Source organism: Sceloporus undulatus, chromosome 3, assembly GCF_019175285.1.
Source record: "Sceloporus undulatus isolate JIND9_A2432 ecotype Alabama chromosome 3, SceUnd_v1.1, whole genome shotgun sequence".
NCBI lineage: Eukaryota > Metazoa > Chordata > Lepidosauria > Squamata > Phrynosomatidae > Sceloporus > Sceloporus undulatus.
Window position 1 is genome coordinate 262,846,582 of NC_056524.1, and position 20,046 is coordinate 262,866,627.

At 40.3% G+C, this 20,046-nt stretch overlaps 1 long non-coding RNA gene across 6 annotated transcripts in view; it reads left to right on the forward strand.

The window, feature by feature from the left end:
- LOC121926720 overlaps nucleotides 1-19,374 on the forward strand; it is a 201,375-nt gene extending 182,001 nt beyond the window's left edge. For all 6 annotated transcript variants that reach the window (XR_006103063.1, XR_006103064.1, XR_006103061.1 and 3 more), the window contains 2 exons: nucleotides 11,549-11,686; nucleotides 17,579-19,374. This is a non-coding gene — a long non-coding RNA (uncharacterized LOC121926720). The remainder of the gene's footprint in view (nucleotides 1-11,548; nucleotides 11,687-17,578) is intronic.
- The last annotated feature ends 672 nt before the right edge of the window (nucleotides 19,375-20,046 follow it).

Below are 20,046 nucleotides of genomic sequence, written 5' to 3' on the forward strand. Positions count from 1 at the left end.
CTGATGACGCTGGGCCGGCCTGCTCTCTCCCTCAACGGCCGAAAGATGACATTCCCATATAAGGCATTCCCATATCTGTTACACTTGCATTTGTTGTTGTGTGCCTTGAAGTTGTGACGCAGAATTCCATAGTGCTGAGCAGTGATAATTAAAGTGATGTTAAACCGGATGTACAGATGTAGCCACATAAGGTGAACCTATAATGGGGTCTTCTTGGCAAGATTTGTTCAAAGCCATTGCCTTTCCCTGAGGCTGAGAGAGTGTGACTTGCCCCAGAGAGTATGGCCAGTGGGTTTCCATGGCACAACAGGATTTGAACCCTGATCTCCAGAGTCTGGCATTCAAACCACTATGCCATAGTGCTAGGCGCATGCAATGTGAATGGGCCCCTGGACTGGCAATATGCCCACACATGAAGAAACATAACGCAGACACAATAAAACAGGACATCCTGAATCCTATGGGTTAGTTCTGATTAGATCATGCCCATTGACTCCATCATCACATGGTGAGTCAACACTTATGCAAATCCCATTGACTTAATGGCTTTACTCTGTTCAGGCCTACACATAAAATTTGGGCCAGTGTTCATCTATGGAGGTCACTTGCCCTGAGCCTGGTAATCCTGATTGGCCTTCTGTGCAAATGGGTGTGTAAGGCTCTGGTGAGTTTCCACTATGGCAGGAATGACAAGGGCAGATCCCCACATGCTCAGGGTCCTCCAAACAAGCATATAAGGGTTTTCAAAGAAAGAGACACATTAGATGCCTAAAAAGGAAGGAGGGGAGGCAGGAAAAAATCTGTTGAACTTCTTGAGAAGGAACTTGAGAAGTAAATGCAAGATGTCAAGAACAAGTATCTGGGCATGTTTATTGTTGTGTGCTTTCAAGTCGCTTCCAACTTATGGTGACCCTATCATAGGGTTTTCTTGGCATGTTTCTTCAGAGGGGGTTTGCCATTGCTGCCTCTGAGGCTGAGAGAGTGTGACTTGCCCAAGGTCACCCAGGAGATTCATGGTGCAGAAGGGATTTGGACCCTGGTCTCCAGCATCCGGAGAGCCAGTGTGGGGTAGTGGTTTGAGCATCAGACTAGGAATCTGGAGGCCAAATTTTGAATCCCAACTCATCCATGGAAACATGGATGACCTTGAGTGAGTCACCATCTCTCAGCCTCAGAGGATGGTCATGGGAAAAACCCCTCTGAAGAAAACTTGCCAAGAAAACCCCATGTTTCAAATAGTTTGGACCCCAGACATGTGAGGCTTCAGAAGTCATAACCAGCTCATTGAATTCTGCCTGGAAAATGACTGGTCACCATTTCTTGAACCAAATATGATCAGATTACTACATAGAATCATAGAGTTGGAAGAGACCCCCAGGGGCCATCCAGTCCAGCCATGCCTAGATGAGAGCCACCGTGATGTAGTGGTTTGAGCACTGGACTAGGACTTTGGAGTTGTTGTTGTTGTTGTTGTGTTCCTTCAGGTCATTTCTTATGATGACCCTATAGCAAACCTATCATGGGGTTTTCTTGGCAAGAACCGTCCAATTAAAAAGATTGTATGTACAGCGCTGTGTAAATTTACAGCACTTTATAAATAAAGGTTAATAATAATAATAATAATAATAATAATAATAATAAATAAACAAATAAATAAATAAATAAATAAAATTGTTTAGAGATGTAGGGGCAAGAAATATTTATTTAATGGTTTGTAAACATTTGGGTCACAGAGGTTTGCTTTTGTAAACTGCTGTGCTTTGTTTCAATTTGTTGTAAGCTACATTAGAGGAGAAAGGCAAAATATAAAAATAAAATAAATAAAAATGGGTTAGGTCATTTTGCCTTGTAGATACCTACAGTTCTTATGAGACAGATGGGGACCCATTGATGTGAATCTCATTTTGGGAGAAAGGTGGAATATAAATCCAAAACATAATTAATAGATCAATAAATACTGGATTCTCTGTGCCGATGGGAAGAAGGGTGTAGAGAATTGGGTTAGAGTTCTTGTTAGCATCATGGTGAAACCTTAACAGCTGCCCAGTGGCATGAAAGAGTTTTGTATTAGCGACGTTGTTGCATACTTGTATTCACTTTGCATGTTGAGAGGCGGAGAACAGACTGGGAGAGTGAATTTTCTTCAGTTGCTAACTTGCTTGCACAATTGTTATGGCTATTTGGGGGGAGATGGGTCATGAATGTACACTTCGATTTACTTTGTTTCTCTCTGCATATGAAACCCTTTGGAATCCATCTTCCACTGATCTCATGGGATGGGAGTGATGGGAATTTGATTTGATTGCCAGCCAAGAGATAAGTCTGAGACTGCATCTGCATTCTGCACTTCAGAAACAATCCAGTTTGACACCACCTTATCTGTCATGGCTCAGTGCTATTGGGATTCTGGGAATTGCAGTTTGTTGTGGAGAGCCAGTGTGGTGTAGTGGTTTGAGTGTTGAACTACAACTCTGGAGATCAAGGTTCAATCTCAGTTTGGTCTGAAACCCCCTGGCTGACTTTGGGCATGTCACATGCTCTTAGCCTCAGGGGAAGGCAATGTCAAACCTCTTCTGAACAAATCTCGCCAAGAAAACCCCATGGTTCACCTTAGGGTTGCCATAAGTCAGAAACGATTTGAAGGCAGACAACAACAACAAGTTTGTTGTGGCACTAGAGCTCTCTGATTGAGAAAGCTAAATGTTTCACACAAATACAGTTTCCAGAGTTCCTTAGCATTGAGCTGTGATAATTAAAGTGGTGTCAAACTGGGTTATTTCTGTTGTGCAGATGTACCCTCAGTAGTATTGGTTTGGGGGCTTAATGTTACCATTGGCTGTGAGGGTATGTAGGATCTTATCAGCAAAAGGGCTGGAATGCTCCTCTGCTGCCTAACATCTGCTGCATCATTTACCACCAATAAAGCTGATGCTATAGCAGTCATGTTTGTCAGTGTCCAGTTTTACCATTTGAGGTTTCTAGCTCCAACAAAGGTGAAACATTTTCTTTAAAAAAATGGTATGTCTTACAAAAACATTTATTCCATTTGGCATGTTTTACCAAAACAGAATCTAAAAATGTTCCCTAATGCCAAAACATGGAGGGCTTCCTTAGAAATTCAGTCTTTTCTACCTAACAAAGGAGCTTGTAGCTTCACAAAGGATTAAAAGAACTTGGGTCTCAGGAGGAGCATCTGTTTTTGTCTTGCTAATGTCACTTAAAAGTTTTTTTCCTAGAGTACTGATATTTCAAATTTTTCCTGGAGTGCCAGAAGGAGGAAAATCTGGCCTGCACGAATCTCCCTCCAACACCTGAACTGAAAAAAGCAACATCTTGACAAAATGAAGGCTTATGACTAACATTGTCATAATCTTTTTCTTCCTGTATGATTCATAAAGTCTTTGCCTGTTGAAGAAGCCAGTGGAGCTTGGAAAACTTGCAACATGTATTTTGTGCATTTTGGTTGGCCAGGAAAGATACCACTGTTTTGTGGGTCTTCGATGTTATTGTACTTTGCTACATGACCAACACAGCTATCCCTGGATATGAGTTCTGGAATTACAGGCCAGAAGACAATCCAGCCAATGAGATTTCCCAAGTGTTGCAATTCCAGGCCAATCCTGGAGGTCATTTTCTTTCTCCACCAATCAGAATCTGTTCCTGCCATGTTCAGTCTCTTAACCTCAAGTTCACTTCACTTTTCATAAATTTATCATCGAACACGAGTGCTTTTAAATATTCAGATAACAACACCCAGGTGCCTAATGAACACTGCGCATTAACTATGAATTAGCCTGAGATCTCTTTCCACATGCTAACCGGATCACAGTTTCAAAGGCAGCGGCAACCCTACACGGGGGGGGGGGGGGCTGAAATATTCCCTAGCTGAGCCTCATCCACTCACACAGCCTGGCTCTTCAAAGCAAACTTGATTTTTTTGGGGGAAAATCAACTCATTCTGGGTTTGCAAATAAGCTAATGGACTGTAGTTTTGTGGGCAGCCCTGCCCACGGCAACCAGACAGCCTCCTTTTCCAGGACATGTTCTACATTTCAACCTTCTGTCCAGGAGGAATTCCAAATTGTTCTCCATTGTGAGCATGGTTTAAGAAATCCATTGAGTAACATCATGTTTGCTGTTTCCATTCAAGAAATTGGTCTACTTGGCAGTCTGTCCTCATTGCAAATAGGGGGATGGGACGGATCCTTCTAAAATTACTTTTTCCTAGGAGCAACAGCAGGCAAGACTTGCACCCAGTGCTAAAAGAGTGTTAGTGTCTTGGAGGGGAAGAGGGCAGAAACATCTTAGGCAATGGGCTGCTTTTGGACACAGTGCAAATGTTGAAAGGGTTTCCCCCCTTAATTTCAGCACAATGGACAAATGAAAGGAATACTTTAAATGTAGATACAGTCAAGGGTTTCCTGCTAAAAAAGTACAATTTGAAGCATTTGTCTTCCTCAGAGTTTTCTAAGTTGTCTTAAAAGCCAACAAGGCCTTTTAGCAAAGAGAACTTCATTAGAAAAATATGGAGTATATAATAAAATATAGTATTTGGGGACTGAAGGAAAATCTGGAGGATGGGGAGAATTCTTAATGGGAGGCAATGTCTTCACTTTGCCCCCTCCAGTAGCTAAATCATGGGTCTACGTATATGATATGTGAGTGCATTGCATAGGCAGATAGACACACAGAGAGAAAGAGCCAGTGAGGTGTAGTGGTTTGAGTCTTGGACTAAGACTCCAGTAGACTGGGGTGATTAGGTACTAGTAACTAGGTGCCTAAACAAACTCTCTCAGCCTCATTGGAAGGCAATAGTAAATTTCCTCTGAACAAATCTTTCAAGTAAACTCAGATAGGTTCACCTTATGTAAGTACAGAATAATATGATATATATGGGAGAACCCATGGGGTGTAGTGGTTTGAATGTTAGACTATGGCTCTGGAGGCCAGGGTTCAAATCCCTGCTCAGCCATGGAAACCCATTGGGTGACCTTGGGCAAGTCACACACTCTCAGCCTCAGATGAAGGCAACAGCACCCCCCCCCCCCCCCGAACAAATTTCACTAAGAAAACCCTGTGATAGTTTCACCTTAGGGTCTCCATAAGCTGGAAATGACCGAAAGGCACACAACAAGGCAGATCCAAGTTCAGTAGCCCTTATCTGAAATGCTTAGAACCAGAAGTGTTTTGGATTTTGGATTTTGATTTTTTTTTAATACCTATATTTGCGTATATGTACATAATGAGATATCTTGGAGGTGGCTAAAATGCCAAATTTATTAATGTTTCATATATACCTTATACACAGAGCCTGAAAACAATTTTATACAATATTTTAAAATAATTTTGTGAATAGAACAACGTTTGTGTACATTGAATCAATAGAAAGAAAATATATCATTAGCTCAATCTCCCATTAAAAAAGTGTTGGTTTTTGGAGTAGTTTGGATTTTGGAATTCTAGATAAAAGAGACTCAACATAGATAGATAGATAGATAGGTAAAAAGAGAGGAAAAGAAGGAGAGAGAGAGATACAACAGGCCTTTAGTATCTGCTGGAATTTGGTTCCAGGATCCCCTGTGGGTACTGAAATTTTTGGATGCTCAAGTCCCATTAGATACAATGGAAAGTAAAATGGTGTCCCATATATAAAATGGCAAAATCAAGCTTTGTTTTTTGGAATATATATATATATATATATATATATGCTGTGGATGTTTGAATCTGTGGATACAGAATCTATGGATACAGAGGGGCAACTGTAGTTGGGTGCTTTCAAATCATTCCATATATATATGGCAAACTTACACTTTAACATATATACACACGCAAACATCCATACATGTTAAAGTGGAAGTCTTTGCTGAAAAGCAGGATGCACCAAGGGAAAGACAACCATATTCTGGTTGATTTTCCCTCTCCATCTCCACATCACCTTGTTAGCCCTCTGCTAACAAAGGCGCCTTATATTTCTTGTTCATGTTGCACATTGACGTTACTCCACAAGATCCTTGGAGGAAGAGAGAGCGGAAGGTTTGATTGACTTACTCCAATTAAAAAGTGAGTTGTTTCCAAAAGGAAGCCTACAGGCCCGTCTTCTTGTCTCCCCAATAAAGCGAGAGCCCTAACATCGGAGGCTATTTTGTAAAAATGATTTTAATTAAAGTTGATGAGAAGACCCCCATCTGCCTCTGAGGTGAGGCCATTAATTCGGTTGATGGAGCCGGGAACCTCCTGCCCCCCCCCCCAGAAGTGCCTCCATGTAGGGACTGACCCCCCATTTCCTACTGCTTCCCTTCCAGCCAAGGTTTCATTACTTGCTATTAGGGCCAGAAAACAATGAAAGATGTCGAAGGGGCTTTTATTGATTATTTGTCACCCAGTATTTGTCAGCTTCAATAACTTGTTCTCCCCCTTCTCCATCCCTCCCCCTGGAAGTTTTACTTACGGACACTTGAGTTTTTGGATTAAGGCAGCTCTGAAGGCTGTTGGGGGGCAGGAGGGAGAAGGTTTGGGGGGAGGAAGATGAGGCTGAGGATGAAGAACAGGAAAGAGACTTCACTTCTTTTGACCTGTTTTGTTTATTTATTTTGTTTTCTATTTATTTATTTATTTATTTTATTTATATACAGTATCGCCTTTTCCCGAAATTGATCCAAGGCAGCTGACAAAAGCCGCTTTGATTGCTATTATAGTAGAAAAGTGTGATACAAATAGAAGTTTTATTATTATTTATTTATTATTAACAACAACAAAAACGACGACGCAGTATAATTAAAAAAATATTCAAACATCACATCATGTTAAAAATGTAAAAATCCTGAAATTTAAAGTTAAAGTTAAAAATGGAAAATCCTTAAAAATGCTAAGTTAAAAGTATAAAACCATTAAAAATGTGATTTGTTTCTCTTTTCATGGACTTATTCTACTGCAGGCTGTTTTGTTTTATTTTTTGGAATTATTATTATTATTATTATTAATATTAATATTATTTTGGCTTTGTTGTGGGGCTTCTTCCTATTTTGTAATTATTGGGTCTAAAACCACTTGCGGCTCCCCTGAAAAAGCAAAGCTGTCAAATTGATCAGAGTTATGTCCATGATGATTTACCATTCAGGGATGTTAAAAGCAACCACACTGCACATCATATAAGTTTGCTGTGGATCCCTGGTAGGATGCACTTAATCACTAAAATATGTGTATTTATTAGTAAGATAAACAGAGTTTAATAGTTACATTAACAGAAGAAGTGTATCAACCTCAACTTGGCTATGTCACTTCTATTTTAAACAACAGAGAATAACAGGAGCTGAAATGCTGTGCTTATTAATTGAAAAATTGAGTTCTATTTGTGAATCATTCCCATAGGTTTGTGTGCATGTGTATATAAAAATATTTATATCACAACTTTTCCTCAGTCTAGGGATACAGGTTTAAAATGTGTAGCATACAAAATTAAAAATATATATCAACTAATGACATATCCTCTAATTGTCCTAATTTGGCTGGTCAAGTTCCTATTATTCCTGTGTCATCACACTTTTTCATCTCATCTATTTTTAAAATGTCTCAGTTTTTCTATCCTCCTTCCCCATTTCACCTGAGGCTTAATTCAGTTGGTGCAAAGTGAGTACAAAATGTAAAAGTGATTTGCAATCAATCAGCCACTTTGAGTCCCTATGTTGGGAGGGCAGGATAGAAGAAAACAACAACAACAACAACAGAGGTAGGGAGGTGTGGAGATTAGAGGAGAGAGCAGAATGTAGCATTTCTAGAAGGCCCAGGCAAAAAGCAAACTGCTGCAGCATCTCCTTCTCTGTTAACAACTTTTGACATCTTGACCTCACTCCAGTTTTCGCCTGTGAAATGTGTGTTTACTGAGCCTGTGAAAATCATAAATTCATAAATAAGTGGGCATAAAATTTCAGCCTTGGTATGTGTTTATGCAGAACCTGACCACAAAACCCATGATGTATTACCCCATGAACAAAAAGTCCTGTGCTGAAACATGCAAGGCCTTTAACTGAAGTAAGAAACTGACAATAATAGAACAAGTCAGAAAATTTTATCTTGAATTTTGCTGGTTTCAGGCTCAGAATAAAAATGAAAATGATATTCCTCCTGTTGACACCATTTATTTGAGGAATGCTAGGTACACTACCTTTTTTCAGGGATTATTTTCTATTGAGAGCCACTTATGAACTTGGAACCCATAGTGCTTCTCCTTAAATGCCTTACTAAAATATCCATTGTTATAAGCAACCACAACTTCCTTTATCAGATGCATTTTGTGGGTAAGTAGACATACATATTTGCAACAACAACAAAAAAAGTACTGTGAGAATGACTCAGGTGATATGTACATTGTACTCACAAATACATCACTTGGAAGTAAATCCCCGGGATTGCCAAAGGATGTGTTTCTGGCCAGTACCAGATTTATGCAGAAGCTAAGTATGCTAAAGTTTAGTGCTTGATAATATTAAGAGTCTTTAAACCGAAACTTTTCATGTGTTAAAAATAACATTCTTATTTTTTTTTGGAGGGGGTAAATTTTACATCATGTAGAATCTCAGGATGTCTTAATGTGGGCATGTTTCCATCTTCTGTCTTGCAATAGTAAAAACAAACCTGGAGGTGCTCAACTGAATTTAATGAGAACACCCCAGAAGAGCTTGTCTCAACCTCACAATGTCCAAATGAATGGAGACCACCTGCTGCCACCCCCTTCGCACAGCCAAAGTCCCTCTTTTTGTTTCTCCTTATCCATGGATGTTTTCCATTTTTTTCTTGATGTTCTGCCACTGACATAGATGACACTAGTTTCTTCTGAGCACACTAAAGACAAGCTACCATAATGGTTTGGAGAGCTGGCAGGGGGCCTATCTTGCACAGCACACCGTTTGATGTATGGTAGTTTGTGGCATTGTAAACTAGAAGAGCAGGAGAACACCAAGAGGCCTGGAAGATGGGCTTTCATTTAATCTCAGAGTGTTCTTCAGGATGATTAAAAAGCATGGGGAGGCAGGTGGCAGCAGGGAATTGAAAGCTGGACCCCCTGTCCCAGTGTGCCAGTAAAATAGAAGATACTGAGTTAAAAAAAACACCATACTGATAACGCTGTCTTTTTCCAGCAGAAAGTCCTATGCCTTAATATCACAGAAGGTACCAAAAATTCTATAGAGAGCTAGTGTGGTGGAATGGTTTGAATGTTGGACTAGGTCACTGGGAGACCTTACTCAGCTGTGGAAATGCACTGGGCAACCTTGGACAAGTCACATTCAGCCTCAGAGGAAGGCAATGGCAAATTCCTTTTGAACAAATCTTGCCAAGAAAACCCTCTTTAAGGCCACTATTAGTCAGAAATGACTTGAAGGCACATAATACCACAAGGATCCAAACATTTTGAGTTCTTTGCCACTATCCTTACTCACAAATCTGTGCCAGTTTCCAGCATAGTAGGGTAACTCATAATGTCAAAATGCATAGCTTTTTCCTTCAGCCAAAGGTATTGGGGGGGGGGGGGAGCCATGAACTACCAAGGTAAAACTGTAGATGTTTATTGGTTCCAGTGGTGTACTGAGCCAGAAAAACTCACCTTTATGATATTCAATGTAATGTTCTCTCTCAGTGAATAACAAATAAGAAGGCATGCCCCTTGTTAGGGTTGAGAAGTCTATGGTAGAAATATCCAAATAAATAAAAAACAAGTAAGAGTTTTTAGATTTTTGAAATGTTGATATGTACTCAGTGGCCTCAATTCAGCATCCCCTCAGTGCTGCATAAATGTCCACATGGAGACATATACTACACTGGGCCATATACTCTCCCCTGACCCTTTCTGATAAGCCCTTGAAGCAGCTTGGGTGGCCATGCGGTGTTTCATGGCAAGTAATCAGGATTGGAGAAGCACCCCATTGCCAGACGTACAATTACAGTAGTGCTGAGACCTCAGTGCTGCTATCATCAGTTCATGTCAGACATGAGTACATCTCAACATTTCAGAGTTCTAAAATACCTTTTTCTTATTTGTTTTGATTTGTTTTATTTGGGTATTTTGCTGTAGATTTCACTGGGTACAGGGCACAGCTACTAGAATGATTGTGTGGGCTAAAAGTTCAGAATAGTTTATGAAGATTTTATATTGGTTACATTGTTTGTCCCTTACTTTCAGAGCTATCCGTTACTTTCATCAGAACGGTGGTGTAGCTTAACAATATCTTCCACTTAAATATGTAAGTGTAGATTGACATTATGCCAAGCACAGTGTAGGATCTTGGCCTAAATGTTTACTCTCAGGGAGGGAGAGAGACACGTGTGGGATTTTCTTCCTTGGCAGTCTAAATAATATGGCTGGCCATGGTACTTACTATGCACTTGACTTGGGCAGTGCGGAGAGGCTTCATTTGCTACTGTGACTCAGGAAGCCATTCCCAATCCTGTTCACACTCTCTTGCTAATTCTGTTCGCTAACACACATACATTGCTGAGGCACTTGTGCTTCCTTTGGCATGAGCTTCGCGAGAGCATGCAAATGCTATTTTGGGGGGCTAGAACTCTAAAAGTTTTCTCAGCTCTGATTCTATTTATTTAGTGGTTGTTGCTCTCTTTCTAGGGACAGCTGATGGCTCCCATGTCAGCGTATGAGCTCTCTCTAACATACAGATCCCTATCCCTAAAACACAACAGGGATAGGGATCCAACTCTGCCCCTGGGGTAGACTCTTCAAAGGAGCTATCAGGTGAAAACCCTGGATGGAATAACATCCTTGTAGACATTGAAGCCAAGGTACTGGTGCTAACATTTAAAGCCCCAAATGATTTTGGACCTGGTGTGTATCCACACTGCAGAAATAATCTGGTTTGTCACCACTTTAACTGCCATAGCTCAGTGCTATGAAATTCTGAGAAGTGTAGTTAGTTGTGGCATAAGGCAGTTAAAGTGGTGTCAAACTGGATCATTTCTGAAGTGCAGATGCAGTCCCTGATTCTGGGAAGAGCATCTCTTCCTCTATGTGCCTGTCTGAGAACTGAGATCTATTGGAAGAGTCCACTTGTGGGGGAAATATACTGTGGCAGGGCATAGGAAAGGGTCTCCTTGACTGTGGCAGCCTGTTTATTCCATACTTCTCTTCAAGGCCCAGTTGGTACCAATGCTGGTGTCTTTCTGATACCAAGTCTTAACATGGTTTTTTATTAAAGTTTGTGGGGTCTAATTGATTTTATCCAATTTGCATGTGTTACAATTTGCCAATATTTTAAATTGTCTAATTGTTTTTAAATTGCCTTGTTTTAAGTATTAAATGCTTTAATATGCTTTTAGTTTTTTTTAAATTATTGTTATTGCTTTAAACTGTTTTAAACTAATTTTATTATTTTATTATTATATGCTATCCTGAGATCCTCAAATATAGGTCTGGTATAAATATTTTAAAAACACTTATTTAAAAGTCATCAGCTGTCACTGCATCTTTCCTAACATATGCTCCAACATTGGAAGAATCAGAAAGTTTGAAATTCAATTCTGGAATGATGTCCTCTATTTACAGGACAGCCCTAGATGTGGTTCCCATTGATGTCCATTAATCAATCCATGTGGATTAAACAAATCATCAGTGCAGCATGTTTAAGAGATGGTCCTATGTTCGATTTCTACTGCTGAAGCACAACATGTATTGCAACACATGGTATGTACTGTTCTAATGTTGAAGATGTGGTGGGTGGGACATCATGAATTGCCTAAGCTAGCTAGTGTAACTGGTTGTTTTTTGATCAGTTTGATAGATATTGGCTGGACTTCACAATTGCAGTTGCAAATGCATAACCTAGACTTATACATTCGTGACTGGTTCCTATTCACAACTGCTGTTTATTCAATAATGTAGGGAATATGTAGGGTTGAAAAAAAAACCCAGTCCTGCTGTAAGAGACTGAGGTCTGCTGTCTTGCTGATCAGGATGCAACAAGTTGATGTTTCCACTCACTCTTCCATGAGTGATCTCTAGTGTGAAAAGGAATTGCAACAGGAACTGTTGCACCAGAGATCGTTGGTGTGAAGAGGGTGGAAACATCATCTGCTGTATCCCAAACAACTGCAGAAGTAGCTTGCAGCAGTTGCTGCCCAATACATCAGGATTGGGGTAGGGGCAGGAGATGCTACTTAAGCTAGGTAACTAAGGTTGTTATATAGTACCTGATCTAGAATCTTGGCCATCAGTTTTAGTCTAAAAGCTGCAAGGGGCTTCTAGAGTGCATGTGTGAATACAATGAACAAGAGGGTTGTAAGGAAAGCATGACTTAACAGTGAAAACTACATTTATTCAGTTTCTTACAAGGGAACAAGGTGCATGGAGCTTATCACTTGGCATTTTAAATTGGCTCCAGCCTCTCTCGCTGCAGCCACGATGTGATATGGAGGAGGGATTTTTGCCAGCATGGGAATAAAACTTTAAGAGAAGAAAATAGCAAAATTGAAAGGAAGTCTTCTTCTCCTTGCTGCCCTACTGAATTCTTTCTGCAAAATGTTTCTCCATGAAAGGAGGCAGTATGGAGGCAGTATAGATTTTTTATTTTTTCCAATTTTTGTTATGCCTGTGCATGGGGCCTCTGGTTTGGTATGGAGACAGATTCTGCAATTTGGATCTAGGTCTGATTTGCATTTGCAGCCAATCCATTCCACCAGAACTCTGAATCTGAACTCAGATTTGTAAATCCACATTGTCAGTTCACAACTGACCAGCATTCAGAAACCAATAGCTATCCATTAACAAAAAACATTTCCCACACATTTGTATAATGTCATGGTAAACGCAATGGGTATTTGTGTTAGGTACCTCTTAAATTTTCTGTCTTTCAAAAACAAACACTGGGTCCCTACAAAAGAAAATTTTAAAAAAATTGTTGACTGCTTAGTCTTGGCAATTCATTTTATGTTGCTTTGTCCTGCCTGTGTTCTCCTAGAACATCAATCACAGAAGCCTGTGAAAGTTTATCTATTATAACAATGGTCATGTACTTGAAGAGAAGTTGCTTTTTTACTTTATTCTATCAGTAAGCCAATTGGTGAGATTCAGTGATGCAGCATAAAAAAGTAGAAAAAGGACAGGACTGTGTCTGAAGAGTTGGGAAGAATTACTTTTGGGCCTATGTCTCCAAGAATCCACCATCTAGGATGACCAGTGGCCATACTGTTTGAGAGACTCTACCAGCTGTAGTCTAAAACCCCAACTTTTCAAGCAGTGTTTGTCTGTAGGGATGATGAGATGCCATGGAAGTCAATGGTTTATTACATTTAATTGTTGTGTTTATTACATTTAATTCTTGTGTACCACACTATAGTGTAGTAGTTTGAGCATTGGACTACAACTCTGGAGACCAGGGTTCAATTCCCCACTCAGGCATTGAAACCCACTGGGTGACCTGGCCATGTCACACACTTCCAGCTCCAGAAAACCCCATGATACGTGTCCCTTAGGATTGCCATAAGTCAGAAATATCTTGAAGGCACACAACAACAACAACAACAACAGAATATGTGTGCAGGTGCTATCTGTCTTCTTACTGTATTATAAAGAATGAGTATCAGCTTTTCCCAAAATCTGCACCATTGCACAAATGTTAATGACACAGACGTAGCCTATGAGTCTCTTTCTTGACTTCATCTCATCCTCAGTTAGACCTCTGCCTCTCATCATTCAGAGAGTCTGCCCCACATGAAATCTGTGACTCAAGAGCTGCCAGCATCCTCGGTGAAATGCAGCCATTGAAGTGTTTTCTTGTTTTTGAGCTAGTGAGTGTCTTCATATCCGGTCATAGGACTCAGCAGCTCTGCCAGCCTCAAGGCCTTTTCTGTCACAGTGCCACTGGGCTGCCTGTCTGTGGGTGGGCAGGACAGTCAGCATTTGACAGTCTTAACCGGGAATGAGCTGGCACTGCAGTTCTCATGTGAATCACCAATCCACAGTGTAATTTCCTCCGGAAGGGCACGCTTTTGGATGGACGGAGCTGCTCAGTAAGAATGTGACAGGGAATGTCGAAAGAAAAGTGCTACTGTCCCATCTGATCACTCAGTGTACCCAGTGAGCTGAGCTCACACAGTCAACACTCACTGCAGCATGTGAGCTATGAGGAGCGGCAAAGGTCTGTTATGGAAACTGGAAGTTCATGTCTGGCCTCTATGCTGCTTCTAAACGCTGCAGGGGTAGAGGATGCATGTTAATAGCCTGCATCAGAGGATGAAGATAGTTTCCTGATGTCTCTTGGAGGACTTTCCTCACACAACTGGACAGCAGTTCTGCCAAGCCTGAGATCTCTGCCTGAAATGAGAAAATAATTCAGGCTCCCAGTGATGATCTTCCCTAAATGTCCATGGCTAAACTGCTGGGACAACAATGGCCACTAGTCATGGTGACTAGAGAGTCTGGGAGGTGTACTCCCCAAATTCCCCCCCCCCCCCAAGCTCTGGTAGAGGGTAATGCAAGACTTTACACAATTAATTGATACTTTTTGGATTGACATTGTCCAGACTGACTGGTAAAATTCATTGAAAAGTGTGTGTGTTTGACTACAGAGGTTGTGACCTGAGTTTGGAACAGTTTGGAGAAAACTCAAAAGTACTTGTGCTCTCAAAGAGCTAATTCAGATAATCAAATTGAGAGGATCTATTCAGTGATAAGCATATGATGGGGCAGTTACAAGGCTCTGCTTGTACATCCTTTAAAAAACAACAACCACACCCATCTATACCATGTATCTCATGAAGTGAGCTCTAACCCACAAAAGTTTAGGTCATAATAGATATATTTAGATTTAGTCTTAAGTCTTTAGCAAGACTTTGTTCAGTTTGCTGCAACAGATTATGGGCCCTTTCACACTACACAAGCATAGCAATTATAACACTGCCTTTTATCTTTTTATGTGTAGTTTTAAATCCTTTTTATATTGGCAAAAGTTTAATCCTAATTTAATGCTCGTTTTGTATGTTTTTAGCTGTATTGTGTGTTTAAATGACAAACTTCCTTCAGTACCAGAAAAAGGTGGAATGCAAATAAATATAATGATAATTTATTATTATTCTATTTTAGCAACCATGATTCCTTAGTATGGAATCCTGGAATTTGTAGTTTAGGCAGGGTTATTTAGAATTCTCAGCTAAAAAGAGCTCTAGAGACTCACCAAACTACAAATCCAAGGACTGCATAGGATGTGGCCATGGTGATTAATGCTCAATGATAGTGCTATAATTGCATAGTGTGAAAGGGCCCCTAACGTGGCTACTTTCATGGCAGTTGTTATAGATATACCAATCAACTGCTCAACTCTGGCACCATCATCATTATTATAATAATTTACTACCACTAACATTACTGCTATTCCAACACACACTTTAGACTGCTCTCTAGCTTTAATAAGCTCACAGAGTGACTTGCAGTAAGTACTAGCAGTAGGACAGTTCCTTGTCTGCCCACTCAGCCATGGAAACCCACTGCGTGACCGTGGGCAAGTCATACTCTCTCAGCCTCAGAGGAAGGCAGTGGCAAACTTTCTCGGACAAATCTTACCAAGAAAATGCCATGATAAGTTTTCTTTAGGGCTGCCATAAGTCGGAAACTACTTGAAGGCACACGACACACACAAAAAGGGTGGAAGAGAGAGAGAAGGAAAGGTGTGTGTGAGTGTGTGTGCGTGTGTGCCTTCAAGTCACTTGTTGACTCATGGTGGCCTCATGAATTTCATAGGGTTTTCTTAGGCAAAGAAAGGTGCTTTTGCCATTTCCTTCCTCTGAAATATAGTCCCCAGCACCTGGGATTTATTGGCAGTCCCCATCCAAGTACTAACTAGACCTGATCCTACTCAGCTTCCAAGATCTGGTGGGGTCTGGTATCTTTAGGTTATTTAGACCTGACAGAGTTCCATTTCTAAAGTTACACTTCCAGTAATGACCAGATGAAATGAAAACAGCATCGGTGGCCTGGTGCAGTGGCTGTTGCTGGGGCTAGTTGAGGGAGAGTGAAAGGCAGTGGGTCTCTCAGAAGAAGTGATGGAATAGCCCTGCTTCTCTTCTGTCCATCTCTTCTGAAGCCTGATGGAAGGGCTGCTGTGGGCTGGCACCAGAGGCTGATTTTTTTGGCACAGAAAGTTTGTTTTGAATTATGAACTGAGTTATGAACATTCTGAACCTTGCAACCATGCACTCAGCTCACATTCTCCATGGGGCCATTTGAATTGGCCTAAAATATACAGCATATGGAAAATAGACCTCTCCAGAACATTTAAAGCCCAGTGAATGCAGCATTGACTGCTCCGGAGCAAGGAACAAGTAGACTCCTTTTTAAAATCACTTATGCAGGCCTACATAGTGCATCACTGGTAAATAATACCACAACATTCAGCCCATTTTTCATAAATTTGTACAGAGATTTGCTGTCTTCCTATAATGCAATACATCAAAAGGGATTACTCTGCTGCATAGTCTTCTTGTCTCTTCCACCCTACTCTTCCTATTGTCGTTAGCCTCTTGAAACTTATTTTCTTGATTAAGTATAATTAACAAATTGGTTGATTTTTATGTATAATATTTCAAACATATGAAATAGAGTACACTCCATTTTCCCAGTTGTTCACCCTCTCAACAAAACATCATTGCATGTGCCATGTATTGTTACAGAAGGTTGTTTTTTTGTAGTGCCACATCAATTTATAACTAAAACACGGAGGGACAAACCTGCAGAGGAGGCTATACATTTATACAATTTGTTCAGCTCAAACTGAAATCTGTTTCTCACCTGTTTAATTTTAATGGTTCCAAAGAATTCTATGAATTGTATTTCTGTAAAGAGAATAATGGGTGCAACTCTAAACACACTTATCTGGGGAAGAAATCCCTCTGAATTTAGTGAGATTTATTTCTAAGAAATCACACTGAGGGTTATTCTGCATATTCCTTGCGTGCTTAAGTTTGCTCTCTCTCAATGGTTGTTGGGGCTCTCTGAGGGAACTCATGCAACACACACACAATGAATACACACATTTAGTTTTGGGCCTTGCAAATACCAAAGAATTGGCAAACCCATTTCCTGAAAGCCAACGGGCCTCTCTTTCTCTCACTCCCATACATTCTCCCCTATTCGCTTTACCAACCACTGAAAAGTTGGTTCCATTTATACTGGGCAATTAATTGTTAAAAAAAAACAATAAATTTTTAATGTCTTGGGCTTCTTTTACGGTGGCAATGGGGTGGATTTATCAATCAGCACTTATGTACAGCTTTGGGGATGCTTAACAGAAGGGGATATGCAAAGCGGGTTTAGATTCTCTGTCCAAAAGATCTTGAAATAACTGTTGTGGTGGAAGAGAACACTTGTAACTTGGAGTCATCCCGACATTAAGTAGAAAAACCAAACTTCTTGTAGCAATTGCCATCTTGATATTCAAGTTTTGAATGTCGGGGTAAAGCAGGCGGCACAAAGTGCGAACAACCCATGTTCATTTTTTGCACATTTGATAGGCAGCTTTGCAAGGTAGGGGTTTAAACATTTTTTCCCTCCCTTCTTAATTCTCTCCCCCCTCTTTTTTTTCAGCAAGAAGGATAAGCTTGGAGTGCCCAGTCACCGTGGTAACTGCCAAAAAAATTCTCCAGAAGTTTGAAGAGGTCAGCTAACAGGGTCAACAACTCTGGCCTCTTTCCGAGCGGGGCAGGCGGGCCCCATCCTGCTGCCCGTGTGCTCGCCAAGGCCGAACCCTGGGAGGGGGGGCATTCTTGCTCTGATATAAATTTTTTGAGTCAGTTCACGGCTTGGAATCTCCAGGTGGCCTCCAAAATCGATGGTGACCCCTTGACCCTGTCTAAGGTCGGCATTGCATCCAACCTAAGGAAGGATTTAGGCAGGAATGACAGCTTTCCACTGAGTGTTATTGGGGACAGTACAAACAATTCGGGAAGCAAGGAGGTAGGTATGAGGAGAGCAGGTCATTAAAAGCATATTAAAAAACAATTGCAGGGTTTGGGGTGGGAGAAAGCCAAGGGAGAGTCTGTGTTCCTTGATAGTTCTTTGATAGTTAGCATTTCTTATTTGAATTTTGTAAACTTTTGTAGAGGGCCATTTCCCTCTGAGGAGGGCTGAGGATTTACACCTTTGGATATACATGATTTTCATATACAAATATATTCTGATATTCAGTATAGAAAGTGAAGTTTTCATGTGTCCTAAGCCAAATGAAAAATAATCTGCTCTCTTTGCTTCCAAATGCAAATATAAGGTAGGTAAATCTCATAGATGAATTCCAGTTTTCAAAATATAGGTGTCCTTTTTCTTCACAGTATTGACATATTGCCAAAATGATTAAAAATGTATGTCTTTATATAATGTTTGTTTGTCTGCATTAAAATGAATATACTGTCTTCCTGCCTTAACTTGTCTTGTGTTTGTAAAAGAAGGTTCTTTATTGAAAGATGTAACTTCTGAGTATGTGCTTTTAAAGATTTTTTTTTAAAAAAATACAGAAAGTACAGTCCAGCCAATGTTAAGCACGTTTAAATCCCACTGTTTTTCCTGGGACAGACAAATTCATAACTTTGTTTGGACTGTGCCCAAATCAAACAGGTGCTTTTAAACATTAAGACAAGGAAATTACTTGGTATGCAAAAATAGACTGGAATGAAGGTGTACTGGTTTCACAGGGCTGCATTGCAAAATGAATAGTTAAGTACACATTTGATTCCATGGGACTGAGCAAGATTTTAGTACGGGGAAAATTTTAATCTACATGAGATAACTAGTTATTCATAGGCTGGTTTCTTGCATGCACTTTAACTAAGTGAGGTAACATAGAAGTACTAATATATGTTAAAACTCTCTATTTTCTAGCAAGTGGATTCATTTTGCAATTTCATTACTAGCAATAGGTTCAAGTTCTTCAACCAACATTAATAGAATCTTCATGCACAGTGGGTTTTTTTTACCATGAACAACAGAAGATGACATCCCAGACAGCAGGTTTGAGAGACCAATAAGAACATCATTATTCAGAACTTCTCTTGAAAGAACATGGGCAAGAACATTATTGTGTATCACAGCAGATTTAATCACAATGATTGTCTGATTTGCTGGCCCTTTAGATATTTTAGACTTCATGTCCCAGAATCCCCAACTATACAGCTTTTAGGGCGCATTGTTCCACATTATTCCAAAATTCCACATTAATGTAACAAACAAAAATGTAAAATCCTTAAAAATATCTTAAAAATACAAAACCATTAAAAAAAAAACCAAAGCAAGGATGCCACCAAGAAGTCTCTATGGGCACAGTTATATATTAAAAGCCTGCTTGAAATGAAAAATTATTGCCTGCTGGTGAAAGGAGAACAGGGATGTGGCCAAACTAGCCTCCCATGGAAGTGAGTTCCAGAGGGTAGGAGCAGCCCCTGAGAAGGCTCTCTCTCATGTCCTCACCAAACTAGCCTGTGATGGTGGTGGGACCAGAGAAAGACTTCCCTGAGGATCTTAGGGTTCTAGCAGGTTCATATAGGGAGATACAGGCCTGTTACAGACTGCCAAAATAAAGCTGCTTCGGGTCTCTTTGGAGGTATGCTCTTTAAATGATGCATGGGTCCTAAGAGTCTGGAGGTCGCGCCAAAGCCACACTCCATTCCTAAGCACTGGAGGGCAGCTTTGGTGCAGCTTCTGGATTCTTAGGATGCATGCAGCATTTAAATAGCATATCTCCAAAGAGACCCAAAGCAGCTTTATTTTGGCAGTCTGTAACAGGACACAGTCTTTCAAATAGTATGAACCTTATAAGGGTAGAAGGTATTAAGTAATGGAAGGCTGAATTAATGTATATTTGACAGCATGTCTGAATAAAAAATTCTCCTGCCTGAGATTGTAAAGCACCATCCCCCATGTAGAGTAGTAGACTATACTGAGATAAGTATGACTCTATTATCAGGCGGCATCAACTTAGTTACCCTTGGATTACCTTGATAGACAATTTTCAAACCATTCTTTCAGGGCAGAGGGCACAGAACTCTGGATGTGAATATTTAGTA